The 28,000-nt window shown below is 37.9% G+C and overlaps 1 pseudogene; it reads left to right on the forward strand.

The window, feature by feature from the left end:
• The first annotated feature begins 33 nt into the window (after positions 1-33).
• LOC126713250 (oligopeptide transporter 7-like) lies at positions 34-27,990 on the forward strand (annotated as a pseudogene).
• Positions 27,991-28,000: the final 10 nt, after the last annotated feature.

The following is a 28,000-nucleotide window of genomic DNA, read 5'->3' on the forward strand; positions in this document are numbered from 1 at the left end:
AACAAGCTAGCCATGGTAATGGAACACAACTCCATGAGCGGAAATTCATCACAAGCCATGGAAATAGAACCCAACAATTCCACATACATGGCTAATGGAGAACACGAACCAGAAGAGAAACTCGCCTGTGAAACAAGTTGCTCTAACAGTATCCACCACAGACGACGAGTCACTCGCAGTTCTCACTTTCCGAATGTGGGTCTTAGGAACCCTCTCATGTGTCCTCCTATCTTTCCTAAACCAGTTCTTTGGGCTCCGCAGAGAGCCTCTCACAGTCTCGGCCATTTCAGCTCAAATAGCCGTGGTCCCTCTTGGCAAACTAATGGCTGCAAGAATCACAGACCGTGTGTTATTCAAGGGGACTCGCTTGGAATTCACGTTGAACCCTGGTCCTTTCAATCTCAAAGAACATGTTCTTATTACAATCTTTGCAAACGCAGGAGCTGGGACTGTCTACGCCATTTTAATTGTTACTTCAGTCAAGGTTTTCTATCATAAGCACATCACGTTCTTTGTGTCCTTCCTAGTTGTCACAACAACACAGGTTAATTAGTTTTTCTTATTATTCTGTCCTTCGGCAAAGTATGGTTCCAGGCATGTTTGAAGTTATATTTTTCAATATAATTTATTAAAAAATTCTTAGAACTAAAACTACATACAACCGTCATATGATAAGTTAGAGTAGGATAATTTAAAAAATTTCGAAGACTTTTTCCTCTTTTATCAATTTACTTTGGGAACCTTTTTAAGTTAAAAGTTCAATTTTCTTATGTTTTGTTATTAGAGGTTTGATGGATTTTGATTTTTGAATATTAGGAGGTCGTTTGGATTTGAAGTATCTCAAAACTCAAAACTTATAACTCAAAACACATAACTCAAAAACATAACTCATTTCTCAAAACTCTATCTCACTCAAAACCCAAAACTTAAAAAAATTGTTTGGCTCCAATATCTCAAAACCGTGCCCCACATCTGAGTCCTCAATTTTTTCACTTTTTGGTGGAGCCCACAGCCTGCACAGGTCAGAAGGTTGGTTTTCTCTCCCGCGTGTCCTCTTCTCTCTCCTTTCACCCAATACTGTTTTGTCTTCCTATCTCCACAGACACACACACGCCGAACCTAAGAGAAAGGTCTGAGCTTTTTTCTTTTCTTATAACAAGTCCTTCTGTTTTGCCAGTTTCCAAGTTTGTGAAAAGGGAAAATATTGTGTACAGATTCTTTGTTGTTTTAGATTCTTTCCAGTCCTCCTATGTGTAAGGTTGAATTTATTCAACCATCTAATTGGCTTTATTCCGTGCCAAATTTGCTTGTAATTCAGCATTTAGTAACCCTGTATTTAGGTGGGATTGTTGTAAGGGTAGTGAGTGAGATAGAGTGAAGATTGCTCAAGAGTGTGCAAGAAAACAGAGTGTTGCGGCTGGGACTCGCGGGTGGACTCGCGGCTGCAAGCCGCCAGAAGCTGCACACGTGCCAAGCATGCTGGAAGATGAACAGTCATGCTAGCTGGAGCACTACAGGACAAAACAGGACAACTGGCCATACGGTTAACTCGCGACTGGATCTCGCGACTTGGTCAAGCCGCGAGGTCAAGCCGCGAGCCACCCCTGTTTTGGAAAAACCTGACGTTTCACATTCCTCTCCACTCCAGTATAAATACCCCTTTAACCCACGATTGAAAGAGAGCTTCCAGAGAGAATTTTGAGAGAGAAACCCTAAAGAAAAATAAGATTGTTTAACACACAATCCCTACATTAGAGTCTCATCAAATTCCTTCACTCTCTTCCTCTCCATTGTCAAATCCTTGAGAGGCATTATACCAAACCTGGCTCTCACCATTATCATCTCTGTGAGACAGTAGTTTGGAGTTCTGGGAAGCAGTTAGGAAGGAGCCAATCTTCATTGGTTGATGCTACGGTGTAGTAGCGGAATCCGGAAAGCTAGAAAAGAAAAAGGTTCGGCGCAACCTCGTTGGAGCAAGAAGCTTGGAGGGCTTAGGTGCACTGGGTAGATTAGGCTTGGAGGGTCTATTGCTGTCCTTGTATCCCAACTGTATTTTCTAGTGGATTGATTACCGCTTGGAGGGCGGCGGAGAGGTTTTTCGCCGAGGTCTTCGGTTTCCTCTTCGATAACACATCGGGTGTTATCTCTGTGTTTGCATCTTCCTTCCTCTCTATCTCTGCCTTTACATTATCTGCTGTGGTTTTATTTTGTTATGGCTTAGATAGTTGTTTAACCAATTTCATATTATAGCATATGTTAAGTTTCCGCACACTTGTTGTTTGACATATTACTTGTGTTGGTTAAGTTAATTTTTGGGGGTCTAAACGTTCAAAAGTGTTTTGGTACACGTTTTTGAACTTTCAATTGGTATCAGAGCGGGTACACTGCTGTTTGGTTTCATTACCATTTGTGTGATCCTTGACTCCCTTTTGAGATGGATAGATCTCAATCCCTTAATGCACCTCCATATTTTGATGGAAGTAATTATGCGTTTTGGAAGGTTCGTATGAGAGCTTTTCTATGCTCTATTGATGAATCCGTGTGGGATGCTGTTGAGATTGGTTGGACCAAACCTGAGGCAGCCAAATCCACATGGGATAAGGCAGCACTTGCTGCATCTAATGCTAACAGTAAAGCACTAAATGCTATTTTCTGTGGTGTGTCTCCAGATGAATTTCACAGGATTTCTCACATTACCATTGCCAAAGATGCATGGGAGATTCTGGAAACAACTTATGAAGGCACGAAGAAAGTGAAAGACACCAAGTTACAAATGCTGACCACTCGGTTTGAGGAGCTTAAAATGAGTGAGGATGAGTCTTTTGACTCTTTCTATGGGCAGCTAAATGAGGTGGTTGTCAGTAAGTTTAACTTAGGGGAGAAAACGGAGGACTCAAGGATTGTAAGGAAGATCCTTCGATCACTGCCGGAAAGTTTTCGTGCTAAAGTGACAGCCATTGAAGAGAGCAAGGATCTTGACGACATCAAGGTACAGGAGCTGGTTGGTTCTCTACAGACTTATGAGATGTCGCTGCCCAATCAACGGAAGAGTAAATCCCTTGCTCTAAAGACCATTAATGAGAAGGTGGAAGATCAAGGCTCATCGGGAGAAGATGTGGTTGACAAAGATGTAGCCTATCTTGTTAAAAATTTCAGAAAGTTTTTGAAATTCAAAAACAATGGAAAATTTGATGATAAGAGAAAATTCCAAAATTCTGGAAGGGAGAAGAGGGATTTCAAAAAGAAAGATGGAAAAGAATCCCAATCCACACAAGGTGTCACTTGTTTTGAATGTAACGGGCATGGACACTTTAAGAAGGAATGTCCTAATTATTTGAAATCGAAAGGCAAGGTGTATGCCACGACCTTGAGTGACTCAGATTCGTCTGACTCAGAATCTGAAGAAAGCTGTAATGGAGAGGGGAACTATTCAGCTTTCATGACTATTGCTCATGTTGAGTCGTCGGATGAGTTGAATTTGCTTGTACAAGACCTTGGAGAACATAGTGATGATGAATCACTAGGAATTGTTGAAGAATCAGAAGCTGAAGAAGAAGAAAGCACAACAAATCTTCAAGAGAATTATAACTCACTCTTGGAGAAGTCGGGTGAATACACAAGGGTGGCCAAGGCTGCTGTGAGAAAAATGAAGAAGGCTGAGGAGGACTACAAAAGTCTCCTAATCCGGTATAGGGGGGCCAAATGCGAGATTGAAACACTGAATGGTGAGTTGTCCGAAGCTTACACTAAAGTGAGATTCCTTGAGAATGAGGTTGTGCAAGCAAATGCTAAAATAGAGAGGGTCACCACCAAGAAGTTAGATGATGTTATATCTTCTCAAAAGAGCTTTTCAGACAAATCCGAACTGGGATATACCGGAGGAAGTAGTTCATCTGGAAATGTCACTAAAGAAGTGAAGTTTGTAAAGGCCAAAGATCCAGTTGTAACTGAACTTACTGGTGTGAAGCTCGAGGTGGAGGAGAAGAAGAATGTGGTGGACCAACGGATGCTGAATCATCGTAATCAGTCTGTGGGCAGGTCTGAATCTCGTGCCAAGTCACGTCCACGACCACAAAGAGGTCCTAGAGGAACGTATGTGTGCCATTATTGCGGACTTCAAGGGCACACTCGACCAAATTGCCAAAAGCTGAGAGCAAAGAACAGTGCAACTCCTCAAAGGTCAGGAGGACCCAGAATTGATAGGAGAACTTGGGCAGGTGATCAATCTAGAGAGCAAAATGGAGATCCCGGAATGATGAACGTGATGAAGATGATTGGTGCATTCACCAACTGCTTGGAAAGCTTCTCACGAAGGTTTGAAAGTCCTAACTCCCGTACCCAATCCTTTAAGGAAATCACCCCAAACGCAAGTGACGCGTGGGTGAAAAGGGGTACTCATGCATAAGCATTACAACATGTCCATTCATTAATACTTCCTATGCTTTGTGACTATGTTTGTTTGGTATGCTTGTTGTTTTTTTTTATTTTGGTTGTTTGCTTATCTTCTTGTGAATATTTCTTAACTTTGTTTTATCATTCTTTTTGGTTCTTGTGTCAAAAATCCAAAAATCACATAGAAAATTAGAAAATCAAAAAGCTTGATTGACGTTGTTGAGTTTTGTCTTAAAACTCGTTTTGGCTTGTACCTTTGTGCTAATGGCTTTGTGCATTTTCGAGCATTGCTTGTTTTTATGCACCTATATCTCTGTGGGAAATATCTTGAAATCTATGTGATTGTTGTAAATAGATCTTCAAACTTGTCATGAATGATTAGTGAATGGTTATGTTGATCTTGAGACATGCATAGACTTGTGTCTATATATCTTCCCACTTTTTATTTTTGTTTTTGCTAAAAAGAGCTCACCAAATGTAAATCTCCAAATGAAAAGAGATATTGAGCTGCAAAAGCCTGTCGCACATTCTAGTATTTGACTAGGAAAAAGGGTAAGCGACCTTATATTAAAAGTGATATTTCATTCAAAAAGGCCAAAGGCCTGTTCTTCAAAGAGAAATGTTACATATCCCTCTCACAATGAGAGATGATTGCCTCAAAAAGTTCAAAAAGATCAAATGTTATGATTGAAAGTGGAGTCAAATGAAAAGCTCCAAGTTATGTTATCAAGTTGTGTGGGAGGTCATATATACATATTTCTATAATTGAGATTGGTCACATGATCTAGTGCTAATTGTGTATGCCTTGGTTGAATTGATCATTGAAGCTTCACATTAGACAAAGGACTATCTCATTGTTGATATCCACACACAACACACAAGTTTATGTTCAATAAATGCCATATTCATTTGTGTGATTGTACTTGATAAAATGTGTTTTCACATGCTCAATCTTTGTTAATTCAAGCACAAAAAGACTTTTGAGTGTTTTAGGTGTTTTTGGAAAGTATTTTGTTGAAAAATCTGAAAATTTTAAAAATACAGTTTTTGCCCTGTTTTGGCGGCTCAGTCGCGGGTATGCCAAGTCGCGAGACTCAGTCGCATCTTCGCTGGTCATTTTTGGCGACTTGTTCGCGAGTGGAAGGTCCAGTCGCGAGGTTCACTCAGAGATTTTCGCGGCTCAGCTCGCGACTCACTCGCGGGTAGACCTTCCAGTCGCGAAAAACACTTAGGAAAATTTTTCAAAATTGTGTTCTTGAGTGCTTTGGCGGCTTGAGCTGGCGACTGTGTGGCGACTTAATCCAGTCGCGAAAATCGCGTGTTTTGCAGAAACAGTAGCAGTTTTTAAACCTCTTTCAGTTTTCCCTCGAACTTTTGTAACTGTTCATCTTCTCTTTAAAATTTTTTTCCTTCCAAACACTTTGTGAATCCATTTGTCAAACCCTTTTGGTGCTTCGTTTCTTCTCCAAATCATCAAGAAAAGGTATGGGTTTTGTCTTCTCAATCTCATTTTCTTTTTCCTGCATACTTCTGTTACTGTTTGGTCTGGTATTGTATTCGTTATACTTATCTCTATGTGTAATGGGTATGGAGTGTCTTGTTTGATATTGTTCTCACCTGTTTTCATGCTGAGCAGTCACAATGTGTATTTCATTGTTCTGATTTTTGCCTATTATTGAATCTGAGAATCTTTTCTGAAATGGGTTTGGTGTCTATTTGACTTACTTATTACACTTGCCTGAATATTGATGTTGGTGTTTGGTTTTGGTCACTGAGTTGTTATGATAACATAATGTATGTTTCTCAACCACGTGCTCCAGTGTGGATGTTTGGTTTCTTCATGATTGAAATATTTTCCCCATGTTCATGTCTCTGATGGAGTGATTTATGTTATCTGCTCTAAATGTTCATATGCTGTATCTTATTGCATATCATGGTCATGTTAACCTGTCTCAATGACAGTTTTGTCTGTTGTGATGTCTATCTTTGTCTTGGTGCACTTTCACCAAGTTTGATGCACATATTAGTTTGTGCTTCTGTGTATTGTTGGTAGTTTTGGTTGGGTCTGCACTATCTTCAGTCTGGGTTTTTATATTGAAATATTGTTTACACTGAATCTTGTTGACAATCTTTTGTGGGGTATTGTTGCTTGGTTCTTTTCTGTTGGCCTGTTCTCTTGCAGATGTCTCGTCGATCTTCCAGGGGTAAAGACATTGTTGCTGACGAACCAGCAACACCAGTTGCTAAAAGGACTCGTCTATCATCTCAAGCATCTCAAGATCCCAATGAGGATAGATTCAGAGTTCCCCTTAACTCACACGCCTACTCAAATGTGTTTGACAAGTCAACAACTATAGTGGAGCGGGTAGTAGAGTTCAACACCTTAGGGACTACTTTCATCCCTCGAATCTTTGAGAAACGAGACTGGGCAAACTTGTTCGGAAACTTTGATGATCCAATGGATGAGCTGGTCAAAGAATGCTTCTCCAATGCAACTGATCTTGGACCTATCCTCATTTTCTGGGTCAGAGGAACAGAGTTTAGTGTTACCCCAGACTCCATCGCAGATCTTCTCGGCATCACCAGACCTCCGAATGTGAATTTTACTCCCTATGATGAACGAAATCCAGAGGTTGGAGAAATTTTACAAATCCTAGGACACGATCATGAGGTATCCAGTGCAGGAACTTCCATCAGCACCGCAAAGTTTGCACCTGAGCTGACCACACTGAAGTTGATCATGTTCACCAATCTCTACCCACTGTCCAACACTACATTCATCAATCTTGGGAGAGCTATATTTCTGTGTGATCTCATTACCGGAGCCCCCATTGATATATGTGCTCACATCTACTACAACTTGAGGAAGACCGCGTGTCGATCTACAGCTCGAGGAATCATTCCATTTTGCAGTCTCGTCATGAAACTCATTCTTAGTGCAGGCATTACTCCTCTTGCAGATGGTAAAATGTTGACTCGTCAACGTCCCATTTCCTTATTCACTCTTCAAGCGAGCAGAAGTCACTCCTCCAAATCACCAAGAAGTGCTCACATCTCTCCGGTTACTTCATTTGCCCCTGACTCAGAGACTCCTGCACATACCACTTCTGCATCTCGTGCTGTTCCTGAAGCTTCACCGGCTGGTATTCCGCAAGCACAAACTGCTTCTCATACTGACAGAGTTGACAGTGTACTTGAGCATATTCAGAAACGTGTTGATGAGCTTGTGGCACTTCTCTACTCCACAAACAACCATGTCCAAATGTGCCTCGAGACTATGGAGAATCAGCTAGATGAGATTCAACGAAAGTTGGACGAGAGTCTTTAGCTATTCGTGACAAAAAGGGGGAGAGCATTCAGTAAGGGGGAGAAAAGTTCAAAGGGAAGTGTGCATAGTGATAGGGGGAGTACACACGTACTTTTGTCATACTTTTGTTTTTAGTCTTATCGTCTAAACTTATGGTTTTTATGATTTTGATACACTGTGTTTTGGTGTATAGATGTTCCTAACTCTTAACTTATACTCTTGGTTTAAACTTTAATATATGTTGAGGATGTTATTCAGGTATTTGTTGGTTTGTACCCATATGCTTTTGTAAGCTTTTAGGGTTATTGTTTTATGCATAGTTTGTAGGCTTTATGGTATGTACCTTGCTTAAGTGCAGCCTTTATGCTATGTTGAAATCAGTACTTTAATCTAAATGTTCTGCATTTTGGTTTATGTACTGTCACTCTTGTGCCCTTGTAGGATTGTTCCTAGATGCATATGCCTTGTGTGCTATGCATTGGTTGAGTGTTGAGCATACAAGTGTCTTGCCTTGTGCTTGTTAACTTGTATGTCCTTGTGTTCATTCCAAGTGTGAATGAGCACTGTGATCACTACCTTGTGGTGTTCACTTGGTTGATCAAGCCATGGTTTGTTTATTAACTCCATCTTTGCTTGATCTCATATTGCCTGTTTCATATGCATTTACAATTTTCTGCTTACAATGATCATGGTGTATTGTTGTGTTTCAGGAGTTTATGTTCATATGATTCAAGTGCTTCACAGCTTCTAGAGTTAGGTGTGAGTGAGTTTTGTTCAACTGTTCCCAACTCACATGTTAAGTCTAGAGTCTGTTTTAGGGTTTTGTCACGGAATAGCCAAAGGGGGAGATTGTAAGGTTGAATTTATTCAACCATCTAATTGGCTTTATTCCGTGCCAAATTTGCTTGTAATTCAGCATTTAGTAACCCTGTATTTAGGTGGGATTGTTGTAAGGGTAGTGAGTGAGATAGAGTGAAGATTGCTCAAGAGTGTGCAAGAAAACAGAGTGTCGTGGCTGGGACTCGCGGGTGGACTCGCGGCTGCAAGCCGCCAGAAGCTGCACACGTGCCAAGCATGCTGGAAGATGAACAGTCATGCTAGCTGGAGCACTACAGGACAAAACAAGACAACTGGCCATACGGTTAACTCGCGACTGGATCTCGCGACTTGGTCAAGCCGCGAGCCACCCCTGTTTTGGAAAAACCTGACGTTTCACATTCCTCTCCACTCCAGTATAAATACCCCTTTAACCCACGATTGAAAGAGAGCTTCCAGAGAGAATTTTGAGAGAGAAACCCTAAAGAAAAACAAGATTGTTTCACACACAATCCCTACCTTAGAGTCTCATCAAATTCCTTCACTCTCTTCCTCTCCATTGTCAAATCCTTGAGAGGCATTATACCAAACCTGGTTCTCACCATTATCATCTCTGTGAGACAGTAGTTTGGAGTTCTGGGAAGCAGTTAGGAAGGAGCCAATCTTCATTGGTTGATGCTACGGTGTAGTAGCGGAATCCGGAAAGCTAGAAAAGAAAAAGGTTCGGCGCAACCTCGTTGGAGCAAGAAGCTTGGAGAGCTTAGGTGCACTGGGTAGATTAGGCTTGGAGGGTCTATTGCTGTCCTTGTATCCTAACTGTATTTTCTAGTGGATTGATTACCGCTTGGAGGGCGGCGGAGAGGTTTTTCGCCGAGGTCTTCGGTTTCCTCTTCGATAACACATCGGGTGTTATCTCTGTGTTTGCATCTTCCTTCCTCTCTATCTCTGCCTTTACATTATCTGCTGTGGTTTTATTTTGTTATGGCTTAGATAGTTTTTTAACCAATTTCATATTATAGCATATGTTAAATTTCCGCACACTTGTTGTTTGACATATTGCTTGTGTTGGTTAAGTTAATTTTTGGGGGTCTAAACGTTCAAAAGTGTTTTGGTACACGTTTTTGAACTTTCACTATGACTTTTTGTTGTTTCAGATTCTTTGATCTATATTGAGCCTTCTTTGTGGTATCAAATTTGCTCTTTCATCAAGGGAAAAAAATCTGTCCTTCATGGACATATACTAAGTATTGACAAAAACCAAATGAAGATGAGAGACAAAAAGCATTATTGAAATATATATATATATATATTTATTTATATATATCAAATACATAAATAAAGAGGCCTTAATTGCTTTAATAGTGATATCTTCACATACACATTGGGACCAGTATATGTGTGTATATATATATATATATTGTAAGGTTGAATTTATTCAACCATCTAATTGGCTTTATTCCGTACCAAATTTGCTTGTAATTCAGCATTTAGTAACCCTGTATTTAGGTGGGTTTGTTGTAAGGGTAGTGAGTGAGATAGAGTGAAGATTGCTCAAGAGTGTGCAAGAAAACAGAGACTCGCGGCTGGGACTCGCGGGTGACTCACGGCTGCAAGCCGCCAGAAGCAGCACACGTGCCAAGCATACTGGAAGATGAACAGTCATGCTAGCTGGAGCACTACAGGACAAAACAGGACAACTGGCCATACGATTAACTCGCAACTGGATCTCGCGACTTAGTCAAGCCGCGAGGTCAAGCCGCGAAACACCCCTGTTTTGTAAAACCTGACGTTTCACATTCCTCTCCCACTCCAGTATAAATACCCCTTTTACCCACGATTGAAAGAGAGTTTTCAGAGAGAATTTTGAGAGAGAAACCCTAAAGAAAAACCAGATTGTTTCACCCACAATCTCTACCTTAGAGTCTCTTCAAATTCCTCAACTCTCTTCCTCTCCATTGTCAAATACTTGAGAGGTATTATACCAAACCTGGTTCTCACCATCATCATCACTGTGAGACAGTTGTTTGGATTTCTGGGAAGCAGTTAGGAAGGAACCAATCTTCATTGGTTGATACTACGGTCTAGTAGCGGAATCCGGGAAGCTATAAAAGAAAAAGGTTCGGCGCAACCTCGTTGGAGCAAGAAGCTTGGAGGGCTTAGGTGCACTGGGTAGATTAGGCTTGGAGGGTCTATTGCTGTCCTTGTATCCCAACTGTATTTTCTAGTGGATTGTTTACCGCTTGGAGGGCGGCGGAGAGGTTTTACGCCGAGGGCTTCGGTTTCCTCTTCGATAACACATCGCGTGTTGTCTTTGTGTTTGCATCTTCCTTCCTCTCTATCTTTGCCATTATATTATCTACTGTGGATTTTATTCTGTTTTGGTTTAGATAGTTTTTAACCAATTTCATATTATAGCATATGTTAAGTTTCCGCACACTAGTTGTTTAACATATTACTTGAATTGGTTAAGTTGTAATTTGGGGGTCTAAATGTTCAAAGGTGTTTTGTACACGTTTTTGAACTTTCAATTGGTATCAGAGCGGGTACACTGCTATTGGTTTCATTACCATTGTGTGATCTTTGACTCCCTTTTGAGATGGATAGGTCTCAATCCCTAAATGCACCTCCATATTTTGATGGTAGTAATTATGCTTTTTGGAAGGTTCGCATGAGAGTTTTTCTGTGTTCTATTGATGAATCCGTTTGGGATGCTGTTGAGATTGGTTGGACCATACCTGAGGCAGCCAAATCCACATGGGATAAGGCAGCACTTGCTGCATCTAATGCTAACAGTAAAGCACTCAATGCTATTTTCTGTGGTGTGTCTCCAGATGAATTTCACAGGATTTCTCATATTACCGTTGCCAAAGAAGTATGGGAGATTTTGGAAACCACCTATGAAGGCACGAAGAAAGTGAAAGACACCAAGTTGCAAATGCTGACCACTCGGTTTGAGGAGCTCAAAATGAGTGAGGATGAGTCTTTTGACTCTTTCTATGGGAAGCTAAATGAGGTGGTGGTAAGTAAGTTCAACTTGGGGGAGAAAACGGAGGACTCAAAGATTGTAAGGAAGATCCTTCGATCATTGCCGGAAAGTTTTCGTGCTAAAGTGACAGCAATTGAAGAGAGCAAGGACCTTGATGACATCAAAGTACAGGAGCTAGTTGGTTCTCTGCAGACTTATGAGATGTCGCTGCCCAATCAACGGAAGAGTAAATCTCTTGCTCTAAAGACCATTAATGAGAAGGTGGAAGATCATGACTCATCGGGAGAAGATGTGGTTGACAAAGATGTTGCGTACCTTGTCAAAAATTTCAGAAAGTTCTTGAAATTCAAAAATAATGGCAAATTTGATGATAAAAGAAAATTCCAAAGTTCTGGAAGGGAGAAGAGGGAATTCAAAAAGAAAGATGGAAAAGAATCCCAACCCACACAAGGTGTCACTTGTTTCGAATGTAACGGGCATGGACACTTTAAGAAGGAATGTCCGAATTATCTGAAATCGAAAGGTAAAGTGTATGCCACGACCTTGAGTGACTCGGATTCGTCTGACTCAGAATCTGAAGAGAGCTGTGATGGAGATGGGAACTATTCGGCTTTTATGACTATTGCTCATGTTGAGTCTTCAGATGAGTTGAATCTGCTTGTACGAGACCTTGGAGAACATAGTGATGATGAATCACTAGGAATTGTTGAAGAATCAGATGCTGAAGAAGATGAAAGCACAGCAAATCTTCAAGAGAATTATAACTCACTCTTGGAGAAGTCGGGTGAGTACACAAGGGTGGCCAAGGCTGCTGTGAGAAAAATGAAGAAGGCTGAGGAGGACTACAAAAGTCTCCTAATTCGATATAGGGAGGCCAAATGTGAGATAGAAACACTGAATGGTGAGTTGTCCGAAGCTTACACAAAAGTGAGATTTCTTGAGAATGAGGTTGTGCAAGCGAATGCTAAAATAGAGAGGGTCACCACCAAGAAGCTAGATGATGTTATATCATCTCAAAAGAGCTTTTCAGACAAATCCGGATTGGGATATACCGGAGGAAGTAGTTCATCTGGAAATGTCACTAAAGAAGTGAAGTTTGTAAAGGCCAAAGATCCAGTTGTAGCTGACCTTACTGGTGAGAAGCTCGAGGTGGAGGAGAAGAAGAATGTGGTGAACCAATGGATACTGAATCCCCGTAATCAGTCTGTGGGCAGGTCTGAATCTCGTGCCAAGTCACGTCCACGACCACAAAGAGGTCCTAGAGGAACTTATGTGTGCCATTATTGCGGACTTCAAGGGCATACTCGACCAAATTGCCAAAAGCTGAGAGCAAAGAACAGTGCAACTCCTCAAAGGTCAGGAGGACCCAGAAATGATAGGAGAATTTGGGCAGGTGATCAATCTAGAGATCAAAATGGAGATCCCGGAATGATGAACGTGATGAAGATGATTGGTGCATTCACCAACTGCTTGGAAAGCTTCTCACGAAGGTTTGAAAGCCCTAACTCCCGTACCCAATCCTATAAGGAAATCACCCCAAACGCAAGTGACGTGTGGGTGAAAAAGGGTACTCATGCATAAGCATTACAACATGTCCATGCATTAATACTTCCTATGCTTTGTGACTATGTTTGTTTGGTTTGCTTGCTGTTTTTGATGTTGGTTGTTTGCTTGTCTACTTGTGAATATTTTTAATTTTGTTTTATCAATCTTTTTGTTTCTTGTGTCAAAAATCCAATAATCACATAAAAAATTAGAAAATCAAAAAGTTTAATTGACTTTGTTGAGTTTTGTCTCAAAACTTGTTTTGTCTCAAAACTTGTTTTGTCTCAAAACTTGTTTTGTCTTGTACCTTTGTGCTAATGGCTTTGTGCATTTTCGAGCATTGCTTGTTTTCATGCACTTATATCACTGTGGGAAAAATCTTGAAATCTATGTGATTGTTGTAAATAGATCTTCAAACTTGTCATGAATGATTAGTGAATGGTTATGTTAATCTTGAGACATGCATAGACTTGTGTCTATATATCTTCCCACTCTTTATTTTTGTTTTGCTAAAAAGAGCTCACCAAATGTAAATCTCCAAATGTAAAGAGATATTGAGCTGCAAAAACCTGTCGCACATTCTAGTATTCGACTAGGAAAAAGGGTAAGCGACCTTATATTAAAGTGAATGTTTATTCAAAAAGCCAAAGGCTTGTTCATTAAAGTGAAATGTCAAATATCACTCTCACAATGAGAGGTGATTGCCTCAAAAGATCAAAAAGATCAAATGTTATGATTAAAAGTGGAGTCAAATGTAAAACTCCAAGTCATGTTATCAAGTTTTATGGGAGGTCATATATACATATTTCTATAATTGAGATAGGTCACATGATCTAGTGCTAATTGTGTATGCCTTGGTTGAATCGATCATTGAAGCTTCACATTAGACAAAGGACTATCTCATTGTTGATATCCACACATAACACACAAGTTTATGTTCAATAAATGCCATATTCATTTGTGTGATTGTACTTGATGAAATGTGTTTTCACATGCTCAATCTTTGTTAATTCAAGCACAAAAAGATTTTTGAGTGTTTTAGGTGTTTTTGGAAAGTATTTTGTTTGAAAAATCTGAAAATTTCAAAAATCCAGTTTTGCCCTGTTTTGGCGGCTCAGTCGCGGGTATGTCAAGTCGCGAGCCTCAGTCGCATCTTCGCTGGTCATTTTTGGCGACTTGTTCGCGAGTGGAAGGTCCAGTCGCGAGGTTCACTCAGAGATTTTCGCAGCTCAGCTCGCGACTCACTCGCGGGTAGACTTTCTAGTCGCGAAAAACACTTAGAAAAATTTTCAAATTTTTGTTCTTAAGTGCTTTGGCGGCTTGAGCTGGCGACTGTGTGGCGACTTAATCAAGTCGCGAAAATCACGTGTTTGGCAGAAACAGGAGCAGTTTTTAAACCTCTTTTCAGTTTTCCCTCGAACTTTTGTGACTGTTCATCTTCTCTCTAAACTATCTCCTTTCCAAACACTCCGTGCTCCCATTTCCATTCTCCATTGTTGCATACTTTTTGCTCGAATTCTTCAAGTCTCAGGTATGGGTTTTCAATTTTGAACTCATTTCTACTTGATTTTGTGTTTTTTCCCTTAGATCTTTCGCATATGTTCTTGATTTAGAAATGGGTTTGTGTTTTGGCCATTGTTCTTTGTTCATGCTTAGCTTGCGGATGCTGTTGCTAAAGTTTGTGTTGATGGTAGTCGTTTCCTTTTTGGTCTTCATCCTGTGCTTAGCTTAGTGTGTCTTTTATTTTATCTGATCTTGAGCTGTTGTGTTATTTCAAAATGTTCCGTTGGATATTGTGTGTTTTTACTGTGCTGAATGTGCTTGTTCTATTGTGTTAATCTGTTGGGAGCTTCTGTGAGTCTCAAAATACTGATTGTGTGTCATATCATTTTTTTCCATTATATGTCTCAATGACATATATCTGCCTTTAGGATAGTTTCTCCATGTTGTTCATGTGTTTCCTATCTTAGGCTTGGTTTATCCATGTGATTGATCTAAGTAGCTTATTGTTTAAGTGTTCAAAGTTCATTTGTATGGATGATATCTCTTTGTTAATTACATGGTACTGACTGGTTCTGCACATATATTGTTCTATGCTGTTGTGGCCTTTTCTGATTGTTCACAGATGGCTCCCTCACCTCCGAAGAAGAAATCTACTGCAAAGAAGGCTGACAAAAGATTGAAAATGGATTCTAAACTGTTTAGGTCAGTTCATCACTTTGAGAGATACAAGGATAACTTCTTGAATGCAGGAATTATTCAAGAAAGATTTGTAGATTTGGAGGACTTAAGACAAACCTTTATCCCCAGCTGTTTTGAAGGAAGAGGATGGGAAAAGCTTCTGAGTGATTTCCCTGTTGTGTCTGAACCCCTGATTAGGGAATTTTACTCAAATGCTGTGATAAAGGAGAATGAGTTAAGTTGCTGGGTTAGAGGTAAAGAATTCATTTTGGATGCACATGTCATAGATGATGTACTAGGGCTTGAAGGATTAGAAGATGAGGAATTTATCAATTACAAGGATAGGAGTGTTTCTATTGAAACAGTTCAACAAAGGATAAGTGGGCAGAGAGAAGGGAAATGTTTGAATACCACTGCCTTTCCAGTGGACATGAGGTGTCTAACAATAATCATGATGTTTAACCTCTATCCCATTAAGAAATTGACTACAATCAATTGTGCTAGAGCAGTTTTTCTGATGGATCTCAAAGAAAAGAATTTCATAGACATAAGTTCCCACATATATGACACCATTGTGGATGAGACAAGAACAACCTCTAGGCCAAAATTGATCTTTCCCAGTTTGCTAATGAGAATTTTTAGAAGGAAGGGTGTTCCAATCCCTCAAGACATCAGTCCCATGTCCACACCCTCTGCAATTAACAAGCTTACCTGCAAAAGGATAAGTGTTAGGCTTCCAGGAGAAGAAGATGAAGGTGATGAAGGAGAGGGTGTCCCAATGGAGACTGAAGCAGAGGCAGCAGGGCATGCATCAACCTCAACACCCAGGAGGAGTGGCAAAAGGTCTAGAGCATCAACTTCTTCAGATACACCTCCAGATGCTTTCCAAATCATTCTGGAACAACTTGATGGGATCAGAGAAGTCCAGACTGAGCACTCTAACAGGATGAGAGCCATGCAGGACCAGATTGATGTATTGTCTGCAAAACTTGACAGCTTCACCACTCAGCATAACCAGTGACCCTTTGGCCATTCCGGTCAAAAAGAGGGAGATGTCATTGATGATGAAAAGCAGAAAAGCAAATCTTAAGGGGGAGTAATGTGTTAAGGGGGAGTTGTCAAAGTTATCAAAATCAGAAACTTTGTTTATATATGCTTATTTTTTTTGAGACACTGTGTTTTTGGTGTATAGTTGTTTCTAACTCTTTACTTATACTCTTGGTTTAAAATTTAATATATTTTGATGATGTTATTCAGGATGTTTTTGTGTTTGTACCCATGTGCTTTTGTAAGCTTTTAGGGTTATTGTTTTATGCATAGTTTGTAGGCTTTATGGTATGTACCTTGCTTAATGCAGCCTTTATGCTATGTTAAAATCAGTACTTTAATCTAAATGTTCTGCATTTTGGTTTATGTACTGTCACTCTTGTGCCCTTGTAGGATTGTTCCTAGATGCATATACCTTGTGTGTTATGCATTGGTTGAGTGTTGAGCATACAAGTGTCTTGCCTTGTGCTTGTTAACTTGTATGTCCTTGTGTTCATTCCAAGTGTGAATGAGCACTGTGATCACTACCTTGTGGTGTTCACTTGGTTGATCAAGCCATGGCCTGTTTCTTAACTCCATCTTTGCTTGATCACATATTGCCTGTTTCATATGCATTTATAATTTTCTGCTTACAATGATCATGGTGTATTGTTGTGTTTCAGGAGTATTATGTTCATATGATTCAAGTGCTTCACAGCTTCTAGAGTTAGGTGTGAGTGAGTTTTGCTCAACTGTTCCCAACTCACATGTTAAGTCTAGAGTCTGTTTTAGGGTTTTGTCATGGAATAGCCAAAGGGGGAGATTGTAGGGTTGAATTTATTCAACCATCTAATTGGTTTTATTCCGTGCCAAATTTGCTTGTAATTCAGCATTTAGTAACCCTGTATTTAGGTGGGTTTGTTGTAAGGGTAGTAAGTGAGATAGAGTGAAGATTGCTCAAGAGTGTGCAAGAAAACAGAGAGTCGCGGCTGGGACTCGCGGGTGACTCGCGGCTGCAAACCGCCAGAAGCAGCACACGTGCCAAGCATGCTGGAAGATGAACAGTCATGCTAGCTGGAGCACTACAGGACAAAACAGGACAACTGGCCATACTGTTAACTCGCGACTGGATCTCGCGACTTAGTCAAGCCGCGAGCCATCCCTGTTTTGTAAAACCTGACGTTTCACATTCCTCTCCCACTCCAGTATAAATACCCCTTTTACCCACGATTGAAAGAGAGCTTCCAGAGAGAATTTTGAGAGAGAAACCCTAAAGAAAAACCAGATTGTTTCACCCACAATCTCTACCTTAGAGTCTCTTCAAATTCCTCAACTCTCTTCCTCTCCATTGTCAAATTCTTGAGAGGTATTATACCCAACTTGGTTCTCACCATCATCATCACTGTGAGACAGTTGTTTGGATTTCTGGGAAGCAATTAGGAAGGAACCAATCTTCATTGGTTGATGCTACGGTCTAGTAGCGGAATCCGGGAAGCTAGAAAAGAAAAAGGTTCGGTGCAACCTCGTTGGAGCAAGAAGCTTGGAGGGCTTAGGTGCACTGGGTAGATTAGGCTTGGAGGGTCTATTGCTGTCCTTGTATCCCAACTGTATTTTCTAGTGGATTGTTTACCGCTTGAAGGGCGGCGGAGAGGTTTTACGCCGAGGGCTTCGGTTTCCTCTTCGATAACACATCGCGTGTTGTCTTTGTGTTTGCATCTTCCTTCCTCTCTATCTTTGCCATTATATTATCTGCTGTGGATTTTATTCTGTTTTGGCTTAGATAGTTTTTAACCAATTTCATATTATAGCATATGTTAAGTTTCCGCACACTAGTTGTTTGACATATTGCTTGAATTGGTTAAGTTGTAATTTGGGGGTCTAAACTTTCAAAGGTGTTTTGTACATGTTTTTGAACTTTCATATATATATCAAATACATAAATAATCTGTGCATTATCAACAATGCTTTGACATAACATGTGTATTGTAAACAATCTAATTTGTTTACATATCCAAGAAGCAATATATATATATATATATATATATATACACAAATAAACATTTGAATATTAACATAAAGATGATATAACATATTCCATTGTCAAATTATAGGAATAATATATAAGTTACAAAATACATTGTCAACAAGGCTTTGACAATGAAGATATATACTGACCCCCTAAATAACATCAACATAATGCATCATATCATCCAAAAGATGCATCATATACATTGTAGTTAGTGAATAGGTGTCACCTAGCCTAAAACGGAATTGTACAAGTTCATAACTATAATATTACAACCCATATAGGGCACTAGACAGCCAGGTGGAGTAATGGCACCAACAACCCAACAAAATACTCCACAATACATAAAAAACCATCACATATTTCCAAATTCAATGGCGACGATGCTCATAATCAGGTAGGGGCAAATAGTTGCCTTAGTTTGTCATAGTGGGGGTAGCCCTTCTTCCGTAACAATGGTGCTTTTGGATCTCCCTAAAAAGAACAAAACAAATTGACATCAAACAATATGACATACGAAAGACAACTAGGAAGTTAATAGAGATATGTAAACAACAGATGGAATAAAGAACATACCACAACCACATTTGCCCACACTTCTTCAGAACCGGTAACAGTTTGTGTTAACTCATCCCACCCTAACCCCGTATGATTCAACAATTGCCCCCACTTTCGTTGTTTTTGCTTTAGCCTATTATGCTTTTGAATCACCTTCTTAGTCAGGAAATTCTTCCCAGTTTGGGTATTAAGCTGCTTGGTAATAGATTCCCAAATAGGGGTCTTAAACACACCATTTTCCATATTCCCTTTAAGCTGTTCATCCAACATAATCTCAATGAAAATTTGTTCAATGTGGGGAGGCCACAATTTGTCATCCACCTCTTGTGATTCATGAGCCATCTAATACAAATATCCCAACACAACAATGTGTTAATTTATAGATCATAGGTTTTAAAAATATGTCAATGTGGGTCCTTTTGGCCTTTTGAAAGATCAAACAAAATTTGTCTTCCAGAATTATGTATAGAAAGTGAGATCCATAACAAATCCAGAGGATGCAACCTCAAGTAGACAGAACCTCAAGCTTTATAGAATTATTACAAAACAAAGTTACAAAATAAAAGTGATGACTCAATCTGATCCAAGAGAAAGAATAAACCCAGTTGTACACTTTGTTATTAGAAAGAAAGCAGCCACTTTTGTCCAGAAGAAATGACCATAGATATTGAATTTATAATAAATCACACACAGAGTCCCTTCAAGTGATTATAAAGGAGTGCTTCAAAATATGAAATTTCTGATAAACCATCAATATAAAGAAAAGAAGGGAGACAAAAGCAACAAAATATTTATTGAAGACTTAGCACACACAATGGCAAACAAAGTCACAAAAAGATTGGATTTTTAGCATAAACCAGTGCTGACCCATACAATAACCCATAACATATACCCGAATCAAAGTTTCTCAGTCCACATTTCATCACAGACAAAGTTGATTATTTTACAAAACCCATCAGACACAAATTTTTTACAAAACCCATCAGACACAAATTTCATTATTTTACAAAACCCATCAATGTTTAGAGAAATTGAAAAAAACAATGAAACACAAACAAAATCAAAACAGAGCACCTGAACAAAAACTTTGAAATACAAACATTGAAATTTAGAGGAACATAAAAGAGAACAAGGTGGGTTTACGGAGGGAGAGAGAGAAAACGCAGTCACCTGGGCAGAGGTTGGATTCTAAAATCGGAGTCGGCACCGGTATCGGATGTGTCGGGGTGTGCTTGTTTCTAGCTAAGACTCCTTCTTCATCTCGCTTTGTGCTGGGTTAAGAGTGGCTTGTGAAAAAATGGAACAAGTGAGAGGTCTGAGCAATAAAAGAAAGGCAAAAGTTTGAAATAATGGTATGTTGGTAGAGGTGGGTGAGAGGTGTTAATGGAGAAGTAGTAAATGAAGGTGTAAAATTGTAAATGGAGTAAATGGAGAGTTAGCGGAGTAAAGAGAAGAGAGGAAAACAGAGGCCGAACTAAAGCTGGAGCATTTGGCACAGCAAAAGCTTCCAACGGCTCTAAGGATGATGTGATCATGCACTAAAGAGGGTCCCACACATTTGCGATTATTTACGAAAAATGCCACAAAACTCATAATTCAAAAATTGAAAACAACTTCTGAGGAGTTCTCATTTCTCATTTTCAAAACTCAAAATTTTGAGATATAAGAACTGGAAACTAAACCAAACAATATTTCAATTGGTGGGTCCCATGGATTTTGAGTTTTGAGTTAAGGTTTTTGAGTTATGTAACTCAAAACAGGCCAATCCAAACACCCTCTAGGTATTGGGGTTTTAATGGGCTGGGATATATAGGAGGTACCTGGTGGAACTGGTGGCAATGTGGTGGCCAGTGAATTTGGTTCAAGTTTCACTGTTCAGGTAATTTCACTAATTTTGATAGTAAATGTGCATATTATTATTAAATTAGTATGTAACTCATGTATACACGCGGGAATGGTGAATTATAGTAGTGCTATTATTGATGTTAGCTTAGGTCATTAAACATATTATTATTGATGTTAGCTTAGGTCATTAAACATATAGGAGATTAATTTGACCAGGAAATTTGGAGGTACTAAAATGATTTTTCCTTACAATTTTCATTATATTAGTTATGCTAATTTTTTCATTACACTGTTATTATGTATATAATTTTGAAAATCATTATTGGATACTACATATACAATATCAATTCACAATCACTGTCCATAAAATTCTACTAAATACAACACAAAATAAAAGAATAAATTGGTTCAATAATATCTCCTAAATTGAATGAAAATAGGTGGATGGGATTGTTCAACTTAATTAAAATTTATTATGTCCAAGATCTTCGTATCTAAATAGAAATAGTATAATAAAAAAATGCTCATTAGCTTAGAGTAAAAACAATAGCAAAAATCTAAAAAAATTAATTTGTATAAAAAGCTAATAAAAGAAAAATTCAATTTTGATTCTAATTGAATTTTATTTAAGCTTTGGTTTTGTGTGTGTGTGTGTGTTACCTAGTTAGTAATGGACCGTATATATTCATGGTATATTACATAAATAATTTATAAATTTGAATTATTTTTAGTTATCCAAAAAAATGGGTCATACATATATCTAAATCATATATAGATTTCTTTCTCCGAAAAAAAAAAAAAAAAAAACCATATATAGATTTAGATATATGATTAGGTTTATTTTATGGTTTTTTTATATTGAACTCCTTGTTTTATACATTGAATTAACTCACTACATTGAATTAACTCACTTGGCAAGAAAATTAAAAAATTTAGATTAAATGGGACATGTGGCCCAAAATTAAACTCTAATTGAAATCTAATTTTTACATTGAATTACCTCACTTGGCACAAAAAATTTTAAAATTTAGATTAGATGGGACATGTGGTGCAAAATTTGACTCTAATTGAAATCTAATTAGAAATCTAATTAAATTTTCTCTCAGTTTTGGCTTTTAATGTATATATAGATTATTGATTCTCCCAAAACTTTAAACTAAAAAAGCTTAAACTATTGGAATATAGTAAATTTAATCATTAATACTCCCCCTCAAGTGATAGCCAAAAATACCTTTTAATAGATGAGGCTTAACACGTGAGAATTCAAATGGAAGGTAGAGTGGAGGAGATAGGGATTGAACTCAGGACCTCCTGCTCTGATACTATATTAAATTACTAATTCTTCTAAAAACTTAAGGTGAAAAAAGGTTAAGATATTGAAATATAATAAATTTAATCATTTAACTACATAATTCTAACAATTATATCTTCTTCTTCTTCTTCTTTTTATTTATTTTATATTAGTTTGGGTGTGTATAAATATTAACATCTATTTTCCAAAGAAATCATACTTTGAAACATCTTAAAATTGAAGATGACTCACATGAAAGAAATGAAGGTTTTTTAACTTTCTTTCCAACCACCCAACCCCCCCCCCCTCTCTCCCCTAATAAAACGTTTTAACATAAATAAACCAATTAAACTAAGGTATCCAAAACACACAAATCAAATATCTCTCTCTCTCTCTCTCTCTCTCTCTCTCTCTCTCTCTCTCTCTCTCTCTCTCTCTCTCTCTCTCTCTCTCTCTCTCTCTCTCTCTCTCTCTCTCTCTCTCTCTCTCTCTCTCTCTCTCTCTCTCTCTCTCAGGTAACTTAAAATCCTTCGGGCTCATGTTGATGGTATCCACTATCCATGCATCAAAGTGTCAAATATTTATTGTCCTTCAATTTTTATTTTTATTTTAACTTTAACTGAGTTGGCCAAATATTTACCCAGATAATTAAAGTTTCATTAAACCTTGTTTGAGATTTAAACATGTTACTCTTTTATTGGACAATTTTCTTTTACTCATCTAAGAATTAATATATATTTGACCACTTACATTAGACTCAATAGACCAAATGTTTAGCCAGAAAAATAAAGAAACTCACAAAATCACCCTTGCTTTAGCCTCAATAAACCCTCCACCAAACTAATTTATGTACAATAGTCTCAAATTCTCAATACAAATATTAACTATTAAGCCACTATTCATCTATCAAAATTTGTAAATTAATTTCTCTCTCCCTTTGCCACTCTCTTTTTCTTCGATTCTTGCATAGCTTTCTCCTCAAAAATTATTAGATAGAGAAAAAATTAATAATTAAATAGAATAATTATAGAGTATTGAGGTTGATGTAATTATCTGTAAATAGTACCTTAGCTATAGTAAACGTGTGATTTTGAGGTCAAATTTGACTAAAATTACCTTGAGGCTGATGTGAATGCTTTTATAGATGAAATTGCCAAATTCAACAATAGATCTGGGATGAATAATATATAAAAAGAGACTGAATCCGAAAGTTTTTGAAAAATTGCCAAAATTTTGTAACCAAAAAAAAAAAAAAAAAAAAAAAAAGGAGAAGAAACAAATGGGTTTCCTTTTTTTTTTTTTTTTTTTTTTTTTTATTGTAGATATTTTTGGAGTAATGGTATGTCTAAACATTTTTACAAGAAATTTTAAGTAGCAAGTTATTACTAGTTTTAATCTAATTTCCCTATTAAAATTACTTTTTTAACACTAGTTACCAATTGTAACATTTTGTCAATTATGATTTATTGTAAAAATGTTGTGAACATGGCACTTTTCAATTTTTTAACTTTACAAGTTGAAATGGAATACCATTTTGTTGTGGATTCTTTGAATAATAAAAGTAATGTAATTGTCTACCGCTCACAAGTTATAACCTCAATTTCTTCCCCACCCAAAAATAAAAAATAAAAAAAAATAAATAAAATAAAGAGTTATCGCCTCCAATGGCGGAGCCAAAAATTTATCTTTGGGGGGGCCATATATAATTTTTTTTTTTTTTTTGGTGGTAATATACAATACTTCATAACTCAATTTTTTCCCTTTTATTTATTGAGATAATTGTTAAAATACATATGTGTTCATTTTAAGGATAATGAATGTTTAATTATTGTAATTTGTTGATATATATATATTTATAGATTGTATTTTATTTAAATGAAAATTATGTTTATTTTTAGACTTTCTTAAATATGTATGTATATTGTCAGGTATGGGAGGACAAAATGATAAGATTATTTAGAAATTATCAAATTATTTAAGATATTTTAAGAAAAAATCATTTTTTTTCAAAAAATTTGGGGGGGGGGGGGGGGGCACCAGGCCCCCCTTGGTCATCAATTGGCTCCGCCACTGATCGCCTCAACGAGCTGTGAAGCCAAGTTGGGTTCCTTTACTATTGTTATTTTTGAGCTTATTAAGTTGCCTTTGAAACTAATCAAGCAATCCATTTGCTGCTTCAGGGCTCTACACGAGAAAGAAAAACATAAGAAAGGTGGAGTAACGCCAACCCAATTCTTTTTTATTGCAGTCATCTGCAGCTTTGCTTACTATATCTTCCCAGGCTATCTCTTTCAAATGTTGACTACCCTTTCTTGGATATGCTGGACATCCCCCAAATCTGTTTTGGCCCAACAACTCGGTTCTGGTCTTAGTGGACTTGGACTTTTTGCTTTTGGGCTTGATTGGGCCACCATCTCTTCCTACCTTGGAAGCCCACTTGCAAGTCCATGGTTAGGGGTGTCAATGTTCGACCCAACCCGTGAACACGACACGAACCCGACACGTGTTTTTTCGAGTTAGGGTTGGGTCTTAATGGGTTTGGGTCATAAACGGGTCGACTCGAAAGCGACACGATAAGAAACATGTCATAAGCGAGTCAACCCGTGTAACCCGCAATAGACACGTTTGACACGCCAATTTATTTGTATCAACCCGAAATGACCCACTTAACACAACCCGTTTAACTCATATAACAAATAAATATTTATTTTATTTTAGATTTGTCAAATACCTTTTATATCCGACATATATTTTAAATTTAAAAAGAAAAGTGAGTAATTACAAAAATTTACAAGGGATACAATTGGAAATTGAAACTTTACAAACCCTAGAACTACTAATACCTTTTTTTTTTTCTTTTTTCTTTTTTTTTTTGGCATAGAACTTGCACAAATAAAATTGGATGAGCTTGTGGAAGATGTTATGAATTTGAACATCAACAAAGAATCTATGGATGATAATCGTGATCATAGTTAGGATTAGTCTACTGTTTGCTCAAATTCTTTCAATATTGATACTTAGTATTTGCAGAGTTTCAAGGATATTATATTTTTGTTGAACTATGTTATTTTATTTTTGTTAAACTTTGTTCTTTTGAATTTGGGTTGAAGTGTATGCACTTCTTTTGGAGTGTAAAGAAATTATTTCTAGATGAATATTATATTTTTATTGAACTATATTATTTTGAATGTGGGTTGAAGACTTGAAGTGTATGCACCACTGTTTTAGAATGTAAAAAAAATTATTTCTAGATGGATGTTATATTTAATTTTATGCAAGTTGAAATGAATTGTGTTACATTCATGTCAACCTAACACAACTCGTTTACTAAGCGTGTCAAATGGGTTGGGTCAGGTCAACCCGTCTTATTAACAGGTTGGGTTAGGGTTGAAGGATCATGACACGATTATTAAATGGGTCGGGTTAGGGTTGAGCCATTTAGTCGAATACCCTTACCTTGACACGACACGAACCCGACACACTAACCCGAATTGACACCCCTATCCATGGTTTGCCACAGCAAATGTTGCTATGGGATATGTTTTTGTTGTGTACATTTTGACTCCCATTTGTTATTGGCTCAATGTCTTCAGTGCCAAAACCTTCCCAATTTATTCTCAGGATCTCTTCAGCTCGACTGGCCAGGAGTACAATATTTCATTAATCATTAATAATAATTTTCACTTTGACACCGACGCCTATAGCCGTGAAGGGCCTCTATACATCAGCACATTTTTTTCAATGACTTATGGTGTTGGTTTCGCATCTCTTGCCGCTTTAGTTGTACATGTTGCACTGTTCCATGGAAGGTAAATAATTGAAGAAACAAGTAAGAATTGCAGAGATGCGTGAAAGAGAAAAGAAGCAAGGAAAAGAAAAGGAAAATCAGAGAGAGAGAGAATTGAGAATATCAGAGAAGAGAAAACTGAATTATGATTTTTTTGAATGAAATGAAATACAATACATCTCACTTATATATAAATGAATTTACACGCATAAAATAGGATCCAGAACTTTCTAACAATCCTAACTAACTTGTAACAGAATTTCCCGCCATCTCTGAAGCTTGAACTGATTGGGATTGAACAGACACGTGCCATACCAGAATCACACAAGTTATAACTAACTCTCACCCACACTGAAACGACATAGTTTAATTTAGTGGTTCACACGTGTGTATGAGTCCAATACGTGCTTAACCATCTTCTTCCTTTAACTGTAAATGATGCTCTGTTTTTCTATTGTTATCAATAATGACATGCACATTTGACGTTGAATGTACATTATATTATCATGTGAATCTTCTTTTAAATCCCAACTGAGGTAGTGCGTTGAAGTTTATTATTGGCTGTTGAATGCAGAGATATATATATGGGAGCAAAGCAAATCAAGTTTTCTAGAGAAAACAATGGATATACACACCAAACTCATGAGGAAGTACAAGCAAGTCACTGAGTTGTGGTTTGTGATCATTCTTATAGCAACCATTACCATGGGCTTGTCCTTATTTGCCTGCGAATATTACAAAGACCAGCTTCAATTGCCGTGGTGGGGTGTTTTACTTGCATGTGGCATCGCCTTTTTCTTCACTCTTCCAATTGGAATCATCGCTGCTATTACAAATCAGGTAGTTTCTTTTCATAGATCATTAATCTTTTGAAGTCCTCTTCGAATCCAAAATTTCACCTAGATAGTTCATGAGAAGACAAAAATGTTGCCATCTAATTATTTAGCTATAACAACTATCTTGAAGCACTTCAGCTTGTTCTCTCTTAATGCTTTTTTCTCTTTTTAATTATTTTCTAAAGATTTATGTTATCTTATTGTGCCTTTAGCTAGGAGACTTCATTTCCATACAACAAAAGAAAGCCTTTGGTCCAAAATAATCATAATAATTTATTACATGCAAGGTATAATAGTCATTATCAAATTACTTTGTACCTATCGGTTTACATTTCTAATCTTAAAAAAAAAAACTTTTATGACAGACACCAGGCTTAAACATCATTACTGAGTATGTAATTGGGTATATGTACCCCGGATATCCAGTTGCTAATGTGCTCTTCAAGACGTATGGGTACATAAGTATGGCACAAGCTGTAACCTTTTTGCAAGACTTCAAACTTGGCCACTACATGAAAATCCCTCCTAGAACAATGTTCATGGTGCAAGTCAGTTATTTTTATATCCCTTCAAACTTGTTGCTTTCTCTATTGCATGGCAGTATTATTAATAGTTTTTGACCTTTTCTTAGGTTGTTGCCTTGTTGGAACCCTTATCTCTGGGTTGGTGTACCTAATAGCACAGCATGGTGGCTAATAGAAACCATCCCTAACATATGTATGGACGAAACCTCCGTGTGGAGTTGCCCAAGTAATAGAACGTTTTATGCTGCATCTGTTATATGGGGTTTGGTCAGTCCTCGAAGAATCTTTGGAAACTTGGGGACATACCAGGCAATCAATTGGTTCTTCCTAGGTGGAGCAGTTGCTCCTATTATTGTCTGGTTGGCAACTAAGGCCTTCCCTAACCAAAAGTGGATTAGACTCGTCAACATGCCAGTCTTGATAGGTGCCACCGGATCCATGCCACCAGCTACTGCTGTCAACTACACTAGTTGGATTCTTTTGGGCTCTCTCTCTGGATTTGTTGTTTATAGGTATAAGCCAGACTGGTGGCAACGTCACAACTATGTTCTTTCGGGGGCATTTGATGCTGGCCTTGCCTTTATGGCTGTGCTTATATACTTTTTCTTGGGAATGGAGGAAGTTAGCCTCAATTGGTGGGGAAATAATTTTGATAGGTGTCCCTTCGCTAGTTGCCCAACTGCCAAGGGTGTTGTGGCTGGTGATGGTTGCCCTGTTTTCTAATGAAGAGATGAAAAAAGAAACCAATTGTTGTTTACATATGTGAATAGTCTTTCTCCCTATTGAAGAATTCTAATTAAAGTGGTTGGGAGCTAGTGATTTAAAATCAAATGTTGAACAAAGGTTGAAGATTTATGTGTTGCATTAGAAAAACCTCAAA

The sequence above is a fragment of the Quercus robur genome, chromosome 2 (assembly GCF_932294415.1).
Source record: "Quercus robur chromosome 2, dhQueRobu3.1, whole genome shotgun sequence".
In the NCBI taxonomy this organism is placed as follows: domain Eukaryota; kingdom Viridiplantae; phylum Streptophyta; class Magnoliopsida; order Fagales; family Fagaceae; genus Quercus; species Quercus robur.